This window comes from Pinus tabuliformis, chromosome J, assembly GCF_031772625.1.
Source record: "Pinus tabuliformis cultivar Carrire ecotype Pingquan chromosome J, CPIR1, whole genome shotgun sequence".
NCBI classification, from domain to species: Eukaryota; Viridiplantae; Streptophyta; class Pinopsida; order Pinales; family Pinaceae; genus Pinus; species Pinus tabuliformis.
Window position 1 is genome coordinate 377,313,464 of NC_142295.1, and position 15,765 is coordinate 377,329,228.

Here is a 15,765-nt window from a genome sequence, read left to right on the forward strand (position 1 = left end):
AAAGTATTGGAGGAAACCAATTCCTCATCTAATGTGTGAAATGCAAAGGTATCTACCTTTGACGTTTTTCAATGCACAAGAACACTCCTCATACACTAAGTCAAGGAAATTGAAAAGTGTGGACCTGTACACACATGATCAATGGGGATGGTTGAGAGGCACTTAAAATCACTAAAGGTTTTGGTCATACAAAGAGACGTTTTGAGGGTTCTATGGTAGAGGGATATATGGTATATCAAACCATGGTTTATATTAGTCAATATAGTCCTACAACATGAAAAAATATTAATGTATTGGATCACTTTTGGGATGTCAACTCCATGAACAAACTTGAAGGGGAGCACCTATTGGGGAAATGTAAAATAAGGAAAGTGAGATGTAAGTAGATAGTGGATATTTATAGTACAATTGACTTTTTAATTGTTATGTATATTGTACTTATTTAATTTTTAGTCTCCCTGCATAATCTATTATTATGAAGGTACAACATGGTAACTAATTATATATATGTGAATTTTTTTTATTTTAATACAACTGGTTGAGAGTGAGAGGCAATACATTTATACATTGTGAACAATCTTGATTGGATGAAGGTATGGATTGAATGATGAAAACAAGCTAATAATGGTAGGTTATCATGGTATGGTGTGTCTACATTGGTCAAATAAGCTCAACATAGTGGAGATACCCATCTTACACAGAGGGAAATTGGTTTAGCATATGGTTTAAAAGATTATCAAGCAAGCATATTCACCCATACTAGGTTTTTTTACAATTATATCGATGCATATGGCATGTTTTTTTCTTAATTTGTAAAATTTCCAAGTATAAATATGCTTATCAATTGACAATGCATTTTTTATGTGTTTGACATATTGCAGTTGAAACGCCACAACAAAATGTGGTGCAATGACCACAAATTTCACATCAAAAGGTTGGATGAAAAGATGAAAACTTCTAATAGTGGATAACTACAGTTTTTCAGGTTATCAATGTTGCATCTAGAGGTGACAGAGATCCAGAAGTCCCTGACAATCGATACTATGGGTATCTACATGAAATACTTGAATGTGACTTTAAATCCTTGAAGTTAGTTTTGTTCGATGTCAAATGTTTTAGGCTACGAATCCATGAACGTGACCTTGATAAAACTGTTATTGAGTATGCTAACAGATTTACGATGGTTGATATAAGGAATGTTGAGCCAGGATCAGAGCCAAATGTTCTTCCAAGAAAATGTGAATAGGTATTTTACGTATAATATTCTAGGTAAAGTGGGTTGGTCATATGTTTCTAGATATTATCCCAGAGGAAGGCCCTTAAAGTATAATGTAGTGGAAGAAGATGAAATTGAAGAAGAATAAGATGTGGAGGAGTAGGGGGTTCATGCAGTGTCAGAGGAAGATGTTGAAGAAGTTCAAGGAATATATGGTAATCACGACAATGTTAATTTGGATGAACTAGATGATATTGGTGTTGTGTTAGATGAAGAACTTGAAGAAGTTGAACCAAATGTAGAATAGCATGTTCCAGATGATGATATAGACGACGATGATGATGCTGATATAGCGAATCCTTTGAACATGAATTCTGAACTGGATGATACAAATGATGAGTTAGATGAGGAGGAATATTAATGATATAAAAATTTTGAAAAGTACGATGTATGTATTTATATGTTTTTAGGTTGTTTGTTCTCTTTCGTTCACCTTAAATTTTTATTTTCCTAGTTTTTATGTTTGAATGTTACTGTGTTTCTTTCAAATATATTACAGTAGATAGATTGAGTATTGAGGAGTTGGAGTGATGTGGGAGGGAGGGAGTAGGGGCCATATGAGCTTCCAACTTCATGTGGTTGGCCTTGTTCAATAGAGAATATATTATTCTTGAAACAAAGAGAAGCTCATTTATGTTTATGCCATCATTTCCAATTTTAACTTTGGTTTGTCTAATAATTTCCAAGGTTTTCCATTTACTAATTATTAGTGGAAATTATGATTCGACCCCACATAGAGTGACCTATGAATGGGGTCTGTTGCTACACAAATTAGCAGGCCCATGGAGTAGGCCAAAGGTTGGATGCACAACAACAATTTAGGACTAAGGCCCACTATCACCACAACCTAAGTCCCCTTCTCTTCTCGGATTTTCACCGATGGTAGGAGTCCCAATATTCCATACTTGTGATAGGTGAATCTTGGACAATTTTTAAAGTAGGGCAATGATAGTTCATTCGGTGCAAAGATACACTAAAGGCTCAAGCCCTGGGAAAGGATTCAAATATTTCCACAAAAGACCCATTGATATTTAAGCTACACGAGACCTAGGGTTGAGGTACAAGTCACGAGGTAGGTATGTCCAAGGTCAAGGTATCAAGAGAAAATGTTTCTAGGATAATATGGTTCATTAATGTAATGATCCAAAACATTCAAATAATTCCCTAAGTTTAACGAGTACCTTCTAGGTTCCCAACTTGGTACAATGACTAGGGCATCAAATATCTCAAAATATTTGTCATCATGTTGAGCCTCTATAAATCAAGGGATATTATATATCACGGCAAGTAGCAACAAAGTTCCAACAAGGGGGTCGCATAATTATTTTTAGAAAATTGACTAAACTAATGTTTAGGTGTTAAAAGCCAATTTATAATTGATTTATTATGCAACATGGTACTAAAAAATGATAATATTTTGTTGTTATTGATGAGCTATTGATTTGTGTTAACTAATATATTTGTAGCTCTACTACTAGGAGGCATCACCATTATTCTCATCACCATCACCATTATTTGAAAGTGTTATCAGTTGATTGTATAATTTATTGTTTTGCACTATTTATTCTTTGCAAGTTTCAATGAATTAATTTCTAGAGGGCTATAAAAGTCTCTTGAGCTAGTCGTGATGTGACTTGAGAATGGGAACAACGTTGAATTTTTTTTAGTTTGTTCTCGTATGCACTAAAATTTGACATGGTTATGGTTTATGCATGCATTGACAATATGGGAGAGTTTTGAGACTCAAATCCAACTGAGAAAAAATTCGACAATCAAACAATTTTTTTATAAAATATATAGATGTCAAGGAGATGAAATTATTTATTACTATTTACTAGTTGTAGGCTTATAATGTACTTCATAGTCCAGAGGTTGATAAAATACTTACCCTTCCATTTGAGAAAACTTCTTACCCTTCATTGTCATCTTTGTCATCATCGTCATCATCAACAACGTCATCATCGCCATCATCTTTGTCATCTTCATCAACATCATCATCATCATTGTCATCATTACCATCATATTTGTCATCTTCATCAACATCATCATCATCGTCATCGTCGTTGTCATCATCATCATATTTTTCATCCACATCATCATTAACATCATCATCATCGTCATCGTTACCATTATCGCCATCATCATTGTCATCATCATCGTCATCATCATCATGATCATCGTCATCATCGTCAACATCATTTATATGAAAAGGAATGATGCGTCAATGAATCACACATAATTTATTATATGTCTCTTATGTTCCTACTTCCAATATTTAAGGATATGGGTCCCCATGAATGTAAAAATGATGGCTAGCTAGGAACCAATTATCATTGATGGCAAGCTTATTGTTACTTGTTGCGGGCCTACCCCTAAGTACCAATCCATCAATTAAAATTTAACAATTTTTACTTTGGTTCATTTGATAATTTCCAAGGTTTTCCATTTACTAATTATTAGTGTAAATTATGCTTTGACCCCACATATAGTGACTTGTGAATGGGGCCTTTTGCTACACAAACTAGCAGGCTTAGGGAGTAGGCCAAGGGTTAGATGCACAAAAAAAATTTGGGACTACGGCCCACTATCACTTCAGCCTAAGTCCTCTTCTCTTCTCATATTTTCACTGATAGGAGGAGTCCTAATATTCCCTACTTGTGATAGGAGAGTCTTGGACACGTTTTAATGTAGGGAAAGGATAGTTCATTCAATGGAAAGATATGCTAAAGGCTCAAACCCTAGGAATAGGCTTCAAAGATTTCCAAAAAAGACCCCTTGTTATTTAAGATACCCAAGACCTAGGGTTGAGGTATAAGTCACGAGGTGGGTATGCCCAAATTCAAGGTAATGAGAAAAAATATTTCTAGGATGATATGCTTCACAAATGTAATGATCCAAAACTTTCAAATAATCCCCTAAGTATGAGGAGGACCTTCTAGGTTCCCAACTTGGTACAATGGCTAGGGCATCAAATATCTCAAAATCTTTGTCATCATCTTGAGCCTCTATAAGTCGTGGCCTCTTATATATCATGGAAAGTAACAACATAGTTCCCATAAGGGGGTCTCATAATGATTTTTAGAAAATTGACTAAATTAATGTTTAGGTGTTAAAAGTCAATTTGTAATTGTTTGATTATTCAACATGGTACTAACAAATGATAATATTTTGTTGTTATTGATGAGCTAATGATTTGTGTTGACAGATATATTTGTTTCTCTACTACCAACATGGTTAGATTTTTAACTCTCCTTCTATATACCACACAATTTTGAACCTCGATTGTCATATAGAATGTGGCCCTTCAAATCAAATTTCTTGTGAAATTTGATTAAAATTATATTTAATTTTTAATTGAAAATAAATTCTTACTTTTATATGGGTATGTAAGTACTTTGTTATATTTATTAAATATATTTTAAATATAATTATATAATTTAATAATGAAAAATTTATAATATATATAAAAATTGACTTACAAGTAAATTCACACACACACACACATATGTAAGAGATGTTAGAATCTAAATTTATAGATAAAAATAGGAAAGAAAACCATAACATTACAATTTTAAATTACAAGAAAAACCATTAAATGTTTATATTTGTGTAAGAGACAAAGAATACAGAGAGAGAAAAATCCACTAAGTTTCAATCCTTTAGTTTTTAGATATAACATGAGGATGCACACACCAATAAAGGCATATCGACAACATCATCCCTTTCTTGAAGATGCATTTATAGATTTCTAGCTACATCAAATAAGTGTTAGTTGCATACTTTGGGCCCTCAAACTATATACATTTCAATTATTAATATTTCATTAACTTTTCATTAGTTTAATTTTTTTTTTATTCTTGAATTGTATATAATTACTCAAGCAATTAATTATTTTTGGCGGGAAAAACTTCCCTAAGGTAAGGGTTGACAACCTCAACAGATCGAAGACAGACTATCAACAAGAAGCATATGTTCAGGAAAGAAAACTACGAAAACTACTAAAGTTGGGTTTGAGAGAAGTACCCATAGGTCCTACGTTTGATGTCGATCCCGTAAGGTCCAAACCCTCTACTTCCTCCAAAGTGATCAGACCTGCAACGCAATTCATAGAAGTAGATACATAGCAAGTAGTTCAAAGTGTGTTAATAATAAACATGTTAGATAATCAAGTATAAACATATAAATCATGATATATTATACATGAATCATAAAAAACATGAGATCATAACATTTTAGGAACAAGACATAGCTTCTTTATTGATATCAACAAATAGGAGTGGAAGGATATAACCTGATCTGATGACGAACCAATAAAACCTTCCTCTGGATCTGTCCAGCCCAAGCCTCAAACATCACCTCTCAAACATGCACAAAAGGATGTCATATAATGGAATATGAACATCTTTACAAGGAAAGAAGGGTTTCCTATGACTGGGAGTGCAGGAGGCATAGGGAAAATCAGACTTGATCTGGGGACAAAAGGGTTATAATGTCAATATCCTATCTCCTTATATGATTTATGAATTCCCATGAGGTGTATAAATACCACCAAAAATCAGTTGATTCAGTTAGGCCACAGGTTCCTGTAGGTGGGCTTTTAGTGAAACCTGTAAACCCCGCCCGAGAAATAGGAAATATTTTTATATTTTTCCTATTTTAAATTATGTATGGGGGTTTTGTATTATGGTACCCACGTGTGTATGTTCTTTTGTAAGGGAAAAGTCATGTATATAATTGAAAATATTATTTTTTAATAAATGATCAACTCTGAATGGGAAAGGGCTGCCCAAGGCCATATCAGAGCATCATAACTACAAGAGTGTTGAATGATGCTATAATAGATGCCCCCTAATATATGAGGTCATAAGGGGTACATAATGGATGAAATGTATTAAGTACAAAGAGAGATCATTTGAGACCCTGAGAGGAGATCACTAGATTCCAGCCCCTTGAATACATGTAGAAGGAATAAAAAAGAAGACTCATGTCTGAGGCAGGCATACCCATGCTCAGAAATAGTAAATAAAGTTCGTTGATCAATTACAAAGTGAATCCATCATGTATACATAAGTGTACAAAGAATATTGGAGAATACATAGTGGATCGCTCGATCATAGCCGGACAGGAACACAACAGAACTATGTCTCAATATCACATATAGAAGAAAAATTGATCAATGATGCTCGAAGAATGTGTGATCATTGATGTTGCATAACTGATCCTCATAATAGTACCATGTCATATAGGTGGAATAGTGGTACTACATAAAACTTGGGTGTCAACATATAGAATGTTTCTGAGGACAACTGCAAGGATGGCTGGTAGCACTGGAAGAAAACTGAAGGAGCTGACAAGTGAACCAAGATTATGACACAACCCGAGGTATTCACCTAGCGTACATGGTACATTTCTATGCTATGGGAATAAATGAGTTGAATTCGACCATGTGAGAAATAGTTTGATTATCGGTCATTGATGTATACTGTTAACAAATGCAAGAAAACTCACCGATAATGATGATGAGAATCAAGCTACCCCAGTACAATCTAACAAGTGCAAATAAATGTGTTGAAGTCAAACACTTGATAAAATCGATCAATGAAGAGAAATTGATGTATTCTCACTGTCGATAGTGAAGGAGTCTGCCACTGATGACTACAAAACCTAAGGTATTGAAAAGGAATCTAGATAGTGTTCCTAGAGCAATGAGTTAGATTTGATGGGAAAAGATCTACTGGAAGGAAGGCATTAAGGCACCCCACATCAACCAACACGAGTGTAACCCATAGGCCAAAAATTTGGAATAACTCTGATGAAAAGAGATGAAGTAACCATTCCAAAGTACATTTTTGGCACACACAAGATGTGGCTAGCACATGATAGAAATCGTTTGAACCAACCAATAATGAGAGTTGACATAGAGGCAAGGAATCCACCAATAGGGTCAAATGGAAACCAAGGTACTGCACAAATCCCAATGTGTGATAGTGTAAGCTGACGTCGAACACAAGGGAAACCACTCAGTCAAAGACCCATGATACAGATCGATGCTGAGCACAAGGTCACCTATCAATGATGTAAATAGGGTTAGGGTGTGGCTCTAGGCCTATTCTCATAGCAATTTGTTGGAGTTGATAAGAGCATACCTGCCAACAATAGGTAAATGGAGACCTTCTTAACTAGCACGAGAAAAGGACCAAATAAATGATGTGATATTGAAGATAACTTGATAGACTGGGTATGGCTGAATGAAAATGAGTCAAGGGACACCGCAGAATGGCCAACACAAGTTGACTTCCCTTGAAAAAAATCACAACTCATATGTGAATATATGGCAACATAAAATAACTTTGCATAAGTTTGTAATGCATAAGGCATTCACAAACTCTCCATACGATTGGAAGAGATAACCAACCGGAGGAGGACAGACTCAAGAACAAGGTTATGGCTCTCCTAAGGGCAAACTAAGTCCAATTCCAATGAAGGAAAGACCTATTTTGAGTGCTTTTCTCAATGGCGAAATAACTGACTCTTGTTGCCATCAAATATGGAAGTAAATGTCCATTCCCGCTCTTTTGGAATATATATATTTTTTGTATTTTTCATATTTAAAGCTTGAAAAAGAATAAAATAATGGCTATAGTACAATGGAAAGAATGAGTGTTTAAAATTAGATGCTCTAGTTCCTGGGACTAGAAAATTCCTATGCTCAATGCAAGGTGGTGAAAATAGTTGTCAACACTCAAAGGAATGTTCTTTCCATGAATAAAAGGTGCCAAGTCGCATAGGCTAATAAATGCATGGTTTGAACTTGCAGAAAGGTCATGGTCAAAAGTGGCTTATACACGAGTCCAAATGAAGCCAACTTAAGGCCAAAAGCATACAAGTAGCCAATATGCAATGCAGCGATACAACTTAACACATGGGAGCCTTTAGGGTATAAATCCAGAATAATAGTGAAGAAGAAGAGAAATGAGGCTTCATCGCAAAGTCATGGCAGGACTAAAGAGGACTCCCTAGCCTAAGCAATTCTTGCAGCATGGTAAACATATGCTAGTGAGGATCTAACTAGGAAGATCATGTAAGGAATGGATCTACCATTATGTTATGATTTTATAAGACGACGAGTGAACATGGTTTGAAAATTGAAACATAATGGGGTCGACCCTATGGGAAAATAACACAGTATGAGGTTAAGGTGCATAATGAAATAGAAAAAGTGATATGTTCTAACCTATATGCTAGTAACGAAAACAATACCTTGCATGATGGGTCTATGATCATGGGGTCGAAATGTTGAAAAATGTCACAAAGTCTTCATTTACCCTGAAAAACAACCTCCCCCAACACTTGAAGCCAAAAATTAAAAAGTTCATGAAATAATAAAAATTAAAATTATGAACTTTATAAAAGTGGGTTTGTAAAATTTCATTATAAAAGACATTTCAACTCACCACAACTCATTTTGAATTGCAAGTGTTGAGAGCTTGGGAGAAAAAAATGGGCAACCTCATTCCACGATTTCCTCAACCAATTCATCAACCGAAGGCTTCCAGGTAATTCTAAACTCATATTGTCATCCTATCCATGCATTTTGAATAGATTCAAATGATTTTTCATCGTAGGAATTTTAATTTAAAATTTACCTCTGCATGTACGCAGGTCGACCCTTTGAAATTCGTGTATAGAAATCCCTACACGTGATTTTTCAAAGGCAAAGACACGTGTACACGCGACTGTCATTTAGAAAAGTTGCGTATGTGCAGACAGATTTGAAAATCCCAATTTCTAATGGATGAAACTTCTTAAAATTGTAGGATGTCAATTGTTTGGAAGGAGAGGGAGCATAGTGAAGTTGAAAATGAGGTTTTAGGAGATCTAGCAACATTAGATGCATTAAGAAATTGTGGATTGCTCAATTTTTTCATGATGTCAAATATGAAAACCCAAACTTGGTTGCTAGAAATGCTTGTCCATTACTGGGATCTAGAGCAGGAGGTCTTCATGATAGATCAAATTCCTTTACCAATTGATGTAGAATATATTTACTTCATTACAGGACTTTCCCAAAAAGGGGATGCAATTGATCTGAAAGAGAGGGCCCAAGGAGGCCAAATGTCTCTAATTACATAGATATCTACTGCACACTAGGGACAGACAAGGTCAGATCTCAAATTACGATCAAGGATGTGAGAAGATTTCCAATCAAGATCATTCTCTTTACCATTTTCACAGTGGCAGGCTCGATAACTCTACATTATGCCTCTCAACTTGCCATGTCCTTGGAAGTAGAGTGCCTTTGTCCAAAAGTATTTGATTGGTGTATAGGGCTCTTAACTTGTATGATGAAGCATCTGCCTTCAATGACACGAGGGAAAACAAATAATTTCAGCTATGGTAGCATACTTTGTTCCTTTTTATTTGAGAGAGTAGCAACACTCCAACCCAAAGTATCTACCACCATTAGCAGTCCTAGAGATTTGAGGATGGCCAGATGGGCATACTCGATTAGGTGACTAGGCAGGGGTGAAGTCACCCGAGAAACATTCGATGACGAGTTCTTCCTTTGGTGGGAGGAACAAATCATAGATATAGATGACTATCCCTTCTTGAGGGCACTACATGGGGCAAGATATAGATGTGGCCCTTCTTGAGGGCACTACATGGGGCAAGATGGGTAATTTTTTTAAAGTTTTTTATGTTATTTGATTTTTTTTTTGAACATGATCTTAAGAAGTTAAAAATATTTTTTCGTGAAACAAAAATATTACCATATTATTTGATCATGATGCATATGTTGTACTAGTGAGACCTGAGGGTCTACTTAGGCATAGGTGTCATGGTAGAGATGTAGAGAGAGCAACAAATGAGACCGAGAGAGTCCTACATACAGTTCAGAGGAACTTGGAGATTCTGACTCGCAAGGTTCCCATGGTAGCCAAAGAGGATCTCCCTGAGGCAGTTCGAAGGTGAGTGGTAGGTGTACCACAAGAGTGGGTGCGTTTCTTTCGATAGGTAGCAAATGCCACCATCTTCTTCCATGGTGCTCATCTAGGGCAGGGCCCATAAACTTATATTTTATATGATTGATATTTTATGGACGTGATCGGGCTTAGGCCCAAATTTTGTAGGACATCTGTCTACATTTTGTAATATTATGGATGTATTATTCCTATCTATATACAAATGGTTTCTCGATGGTTTGATGATATATAATGATGATTTTATAGTATTTTTTTATTTTAATGTGATGAATGATTAATGTGCCAATCTAATGCTTGATAAGCTATAGAATCGACAATTGATTTTTTCTGATCGTGGAATATGTATAAAAGTAATGAAATTAAATGATCTTTGTAATAATATCACTCTCAGAAATTGGCAATGTAATAAAGGATCTCTCACACAGTATATGTCATTTAATTGTGACACCACAATTTGTGAATCCAAATAATCCACTATCGATTCAATACCAAAAGATATTGCTTCAGATAATAAATTAATGACAACACTGTATTCAACCCTATTGTTGGATGCATTATCGATACATATGCCTCTTGAGACTAGAAACTGACCAGATGGATAATATATTACCCAAGCGACAGAAGCTAAGTTCAAAGTATGTTTGCTAGCACCACTGACAAATCCTAGATACACCAAATCACCCATTAACACCTTCCAAAGAAGGCCATGTTGGCATTATGATGCATGTGTTGTACTTGATGGCAAACAACTCATAGAAGATCAACTCACTTATATATATCTAGATGAATCTACGGAAGAGATATCAGATGACAATTCTCAGTATGACAAGTCCAAAGGGGGAGATTGTTGGCATTATGAGACAAGTGTTGTCCTTGATGGCAAATCACACAAATGATAAATTATAGTGCAGCAAATTTATTTGATAAATTATAGTGCAGAAAAGTTTATTTCATGTAGAGAAAAGTTCACGCACTTTTATGCAGAGAAGAGTTTATTTCATGTAGAGAAATGTTCACGCACTTTTATGCAGAGAAAAGTTTATTTCATGTAGAGAAAAGTTTACGCACTTTCATGCAGAGAAAAGTTCCCTTCATGCAAGAGAAAAGTTCACACACTTTCATGGTTGGTTCATGGTATTAGTCCGACAGTTTTTTATCCTATGGTTTTGGTCCGTGGTATTGCATCCAAAAATGTTGATCTCACACACTTTCATGGTTGTTTCATGGTATTAGTCTGACAGTTTTTGATCCTATGGTTTTGGTTCGTGGTATTGCATCCAAAAGTGTTGATCTCACGCACTTTCATGGTTGGTTCATGGTATTAGTCCAACAGTTTTTTGATCCTATGGTTTTGGACCGTGGTATTGAGAAAGGACTAAGGCTATAAAAGAGGAAGGAGATCATTTGGCAAAGCATCTTCTGAATTATTGAATATCTGATAAAGTGCTAGATCTGGAATATGGTGATTGGGTTATGGTGCAGATCTGGATCTGAATGAAGAAGGAACCTGAGCGTAAGGAGAAGGATAAGTTCTATTGATGGGTCAAAATCTTAAGGCTGGAATAGTGGTATCTCTATATGATTTTGATCTGTGATATGTGGCACATGCTTGATCTATAAGTCTAATAATATGGGTTAACTAATATCTAAATATTTGGAAGAATGAATTTATAGATCTGAATTATTGATGCATGTTTTATTGTACACATGTTATGATCTGGGTATACTGCAAAGTTATAAGGAAATATTTGCAGATCTGTATGCGGGTTGGCTTTGGTGAAAGCATTGATTCAGTATTGGATAAATCAGAGATTGATGATGCAAGTGTAGTTGATGGGTTTTTGATGTTCTTGGATCCAGTCTGAAAATTAATGAAAAGTGGTCCTTGAAAGAAAAGAAGTAGGGGGTTGTATCTCCCTTCCAGGAGAGACTGGAAAACGAGAGAGAGAGTTGTAGCTCTCTGCAGGTTGTAGCCTGTGTACTGGTAAAGGACTGCACCAGTACAAAATCATTGTAAAAGGAGTTTCTTATTAAAAGAAGATAGAGACATATTGCAGCAGGTGGTTTTCACCCACATTGGGTTTCCACCTTATATCTGGTGTTATTTTGTGTGACTATTTGCTTTTCTTGTTCCTGCTCATTATTTTATGATACTGACATACAAAGTAATGATCAATATTTGAAGAATTATTCAAAGTATAAATAAGGAAGATATATTGAAAAGAATTTGATAATACTGATTCACCCCCCTCTCAGTATTATTTTCAACAATTGGTATCAGAGCAGGTCCTTCTGAAGAAGCTTGATTGCTTGAAGGAAGATCTAACATCATGAGCAACTACGAGAGGGAAGCATCAATCAGGCCGACGATTTTTGATGGGACAAACTTCGTATATTGGAAGGTAAGAGTTACTGCCTATCTTCAATCTTTGGGTACATAAGTATGGGACATTATAGAAATAGGGTGTACTTTTCCATCAGCTACTCCTACAGATTCAGCTGAGAAGAAGAAATATGAAACAAATGCAAAGGCAGTTAATACTCTTCTAGGATGTCTATCTCAATCTGAATTCGTGAAGGTTATGCAATATAAATTCGCAAAAGAAATATGGGACAAGATTGTTTTGAGCTACGAAGGAGATGAACAGGTAAAACGTGCAAAACTTCAAACCCTCGGGATTCAGTATGAGAATCTCAGAATGTATAATGATGAAAGTGTGGCTAACTATTTCCTTCGGGTAGATGAGATTGTTAATTGTATGAAAAACTTGGGTGAAGAAATAAAAGAGGCCGTTGTGGTTGAAAAAGTCCTAAGATCATTGTCCCCCAAGTTTGAATCTAAAGTATCTGCAATAGAAGAAAAGGAAAATCTACGAACTCTTACTATGTCTCAGCTACACGGAATTCTAACTGGTTATGAAATGAGAAAAGGGGGTCCATCAGACAGGAGAGAAGCTGCTTTTAAGGCTTCAGGCAAAGGAGACTACTATGAATCAAGTCACGTGCCAGAAGAAGAAGAAGAATCAAATTTTGTCAGAAATCTTCAACGGGGTACTGGAAGGTTCAGAGGTAAGCTACCTTTTAAATGTTTTGCTTGTGGAAGAGTAGGTCATTATGCTGCCAAATGTCCTCATAAGGATAAGATTGACAAAGGAAAGGAACCTGCTAGATGGAACAAGAAATAGAATGCAAATAAGAAAAGCTACTACACTCATGAAGACAGTGATGGTCTATCAAATAGTGATGAAGATGAACGAGGTAATGACTATAAACTTTTAATGGCATTTGAAGATGATGATTACATGGATGCTATAGATGTGGATAGTTTTTATGAAGAGATTTCTAGACTTAAGACATGTATAGAAGAAAAGAATATGATCATTGATACTCTACAATTTCAAATTGATGAAAAAGAAAAATATCTTGAAAAGTTAGAAGGTGAAATTGTTGACCTTAGAAAAGAACTTGAGAAAACAAAGGCTATTAATCTTAAGTTTGTCAAAGGATCTGAAACTCTGGATGAGATCATCAATGTACAACGTTCTCCGCTAAACAAGACAGGTCTGGGGTATAATGGAGAAACATCTCAAGCATCCACCTCAAAGAGTTATCTTGATGCAGCAAGAAGGAATGAGCAAAAGCACAATGGAGATCACCAGGTAAAGCAGGGACGAATTACATCAAGAACGAACAAAGACTATCAGGTAAACCAGGGGCAATCTATCTTAAGGATGAACAAAAGCTACAACCAGCCACAGGTAAAATCTTCTCAATTTGCTTCAAGAATGGATGACAATAGAAATTACAATCATTTGGCTGGTAGATTTGATAATCGCATAAGTTTCTTCAATGGGCAATGTTTCTCTTGCCATAAATTCGGTCACAAAGCAGCTCAATGTGTCGCATATAAAACAATCATGACTAGAGAAGCTCAAAAACAAAGAAGTATGATCGAGATTACAAAAAGGACCTATAACAACTTTTCGGCTCTTGAAAATGAAGTTGAATGTTCTATTTGCAATAACTTTGGTCATGAAGATTCTGAATGCAGGAGTAGGTTTCAGCAGACAAAGGAACAAGCCTCAAGCACCAGAACATGGAGAATAAAGGAACCACAAACAGAAAGATGTGGGATAGCATTTTATGCAAAAGGACAAGAAAATCTATGGTACATTGACAGTGGATGTTCGAAACATATGACAGGTGATAAAGAAAAACTTGAATCATATTCTGCTTTAGAAAAGGGAAAGAAAGTTTCTTTTGGAAATGATACTCCTGCAGCTATAAAAGGAAAAGGCACTGCTCAGTTAAAAGAAAAGGTCAAAGCTGGAAATGTTTTGTATGTTGATGGATTGAAGCATAATCTTCTAAGTGTCAGCCAGATGTGTGATCAAGGAACCGAGGTGATATTTAGATCAAACGGATGTCGTGTTCGTGATCTTGATACAGGTGAAACAATGATCAAAGGTAGAAGAACTTCAAATAATCTATACATATTTGAAGAAGGACAACAACAATGCTATTTGAGCAAGGATGATGAACACTGGTTATGGCACCGGAGGTTGGGGCATCTAAGATTTTCACAAATAAGGAAAGCATGCAAATATCAGGCAGTTCGTGGTCTTCCAGATATCAAAATTCCAGACAACACCATATGAAAATCATGTCAGTTTGGAAAGCAAACCAGAACTAACTTTCCAGAGAAGGAAGGATCAGCTAGCATGCCTCTTGAGCTAGTCCATACAGATGTATGTGGTCCATTTAGGAAAAGGACACCTCGAGGAGAAGAATACTTGATATTATTCATTGACGATTTCTCCAGGTTTGTTTGGTTAGGACTTATGAAGCACAAAGACGAAGCATTCGAGAAATTCAAATCCTTCAAAGCCTTGGTTGAAAATGAATCAGGTTACAAAATTAAGTGCCTCAGGTCTGACAGAGGTGGGGAGTTTACCTCAAATGAATTTTTCGATTTCTGTGAAGAACATGGGATAAGAAGAGAATTCTCTACAGCTAGAACTCCTCAGCAAAATGGAGTGGTGGAAAGGATGAATAGAACAGTCCAACAAATGGCTCGTGCTATGCTAGATGAGTCTGGAACTCCCGCAACTTTCTGGGGTGAAGCCGCATATGCTGTGGTTGTTATTCTCAACAAAACAAATGTCCGAGTGAACAACACTCAAACTCCTCATGAGCTCTGGTATGGTGAGACTCCTTTGGTAAAGCACTTCAAAATCTTTGGGAGCAAATGCTATATTAAGAATACTGATGAGCAACTTGGCAAACTTGAACCTAGAGCAGATGAAGGCATTCTTCTTGGTTATTCTCCACACAGCAAAGCATATAAGTGCTACAATAAAATACTTGGAAGAATTGTTGACAACATTGATGTAGTGGTTGATGAAAAGGGATACATTCCTAGGCAAGTAAATCATGAAAATATCGAAGAAGATGAAGACTACCCTCAAAGACAGAATGATGAAGAAGAAGAACCTCAAGGAGCAC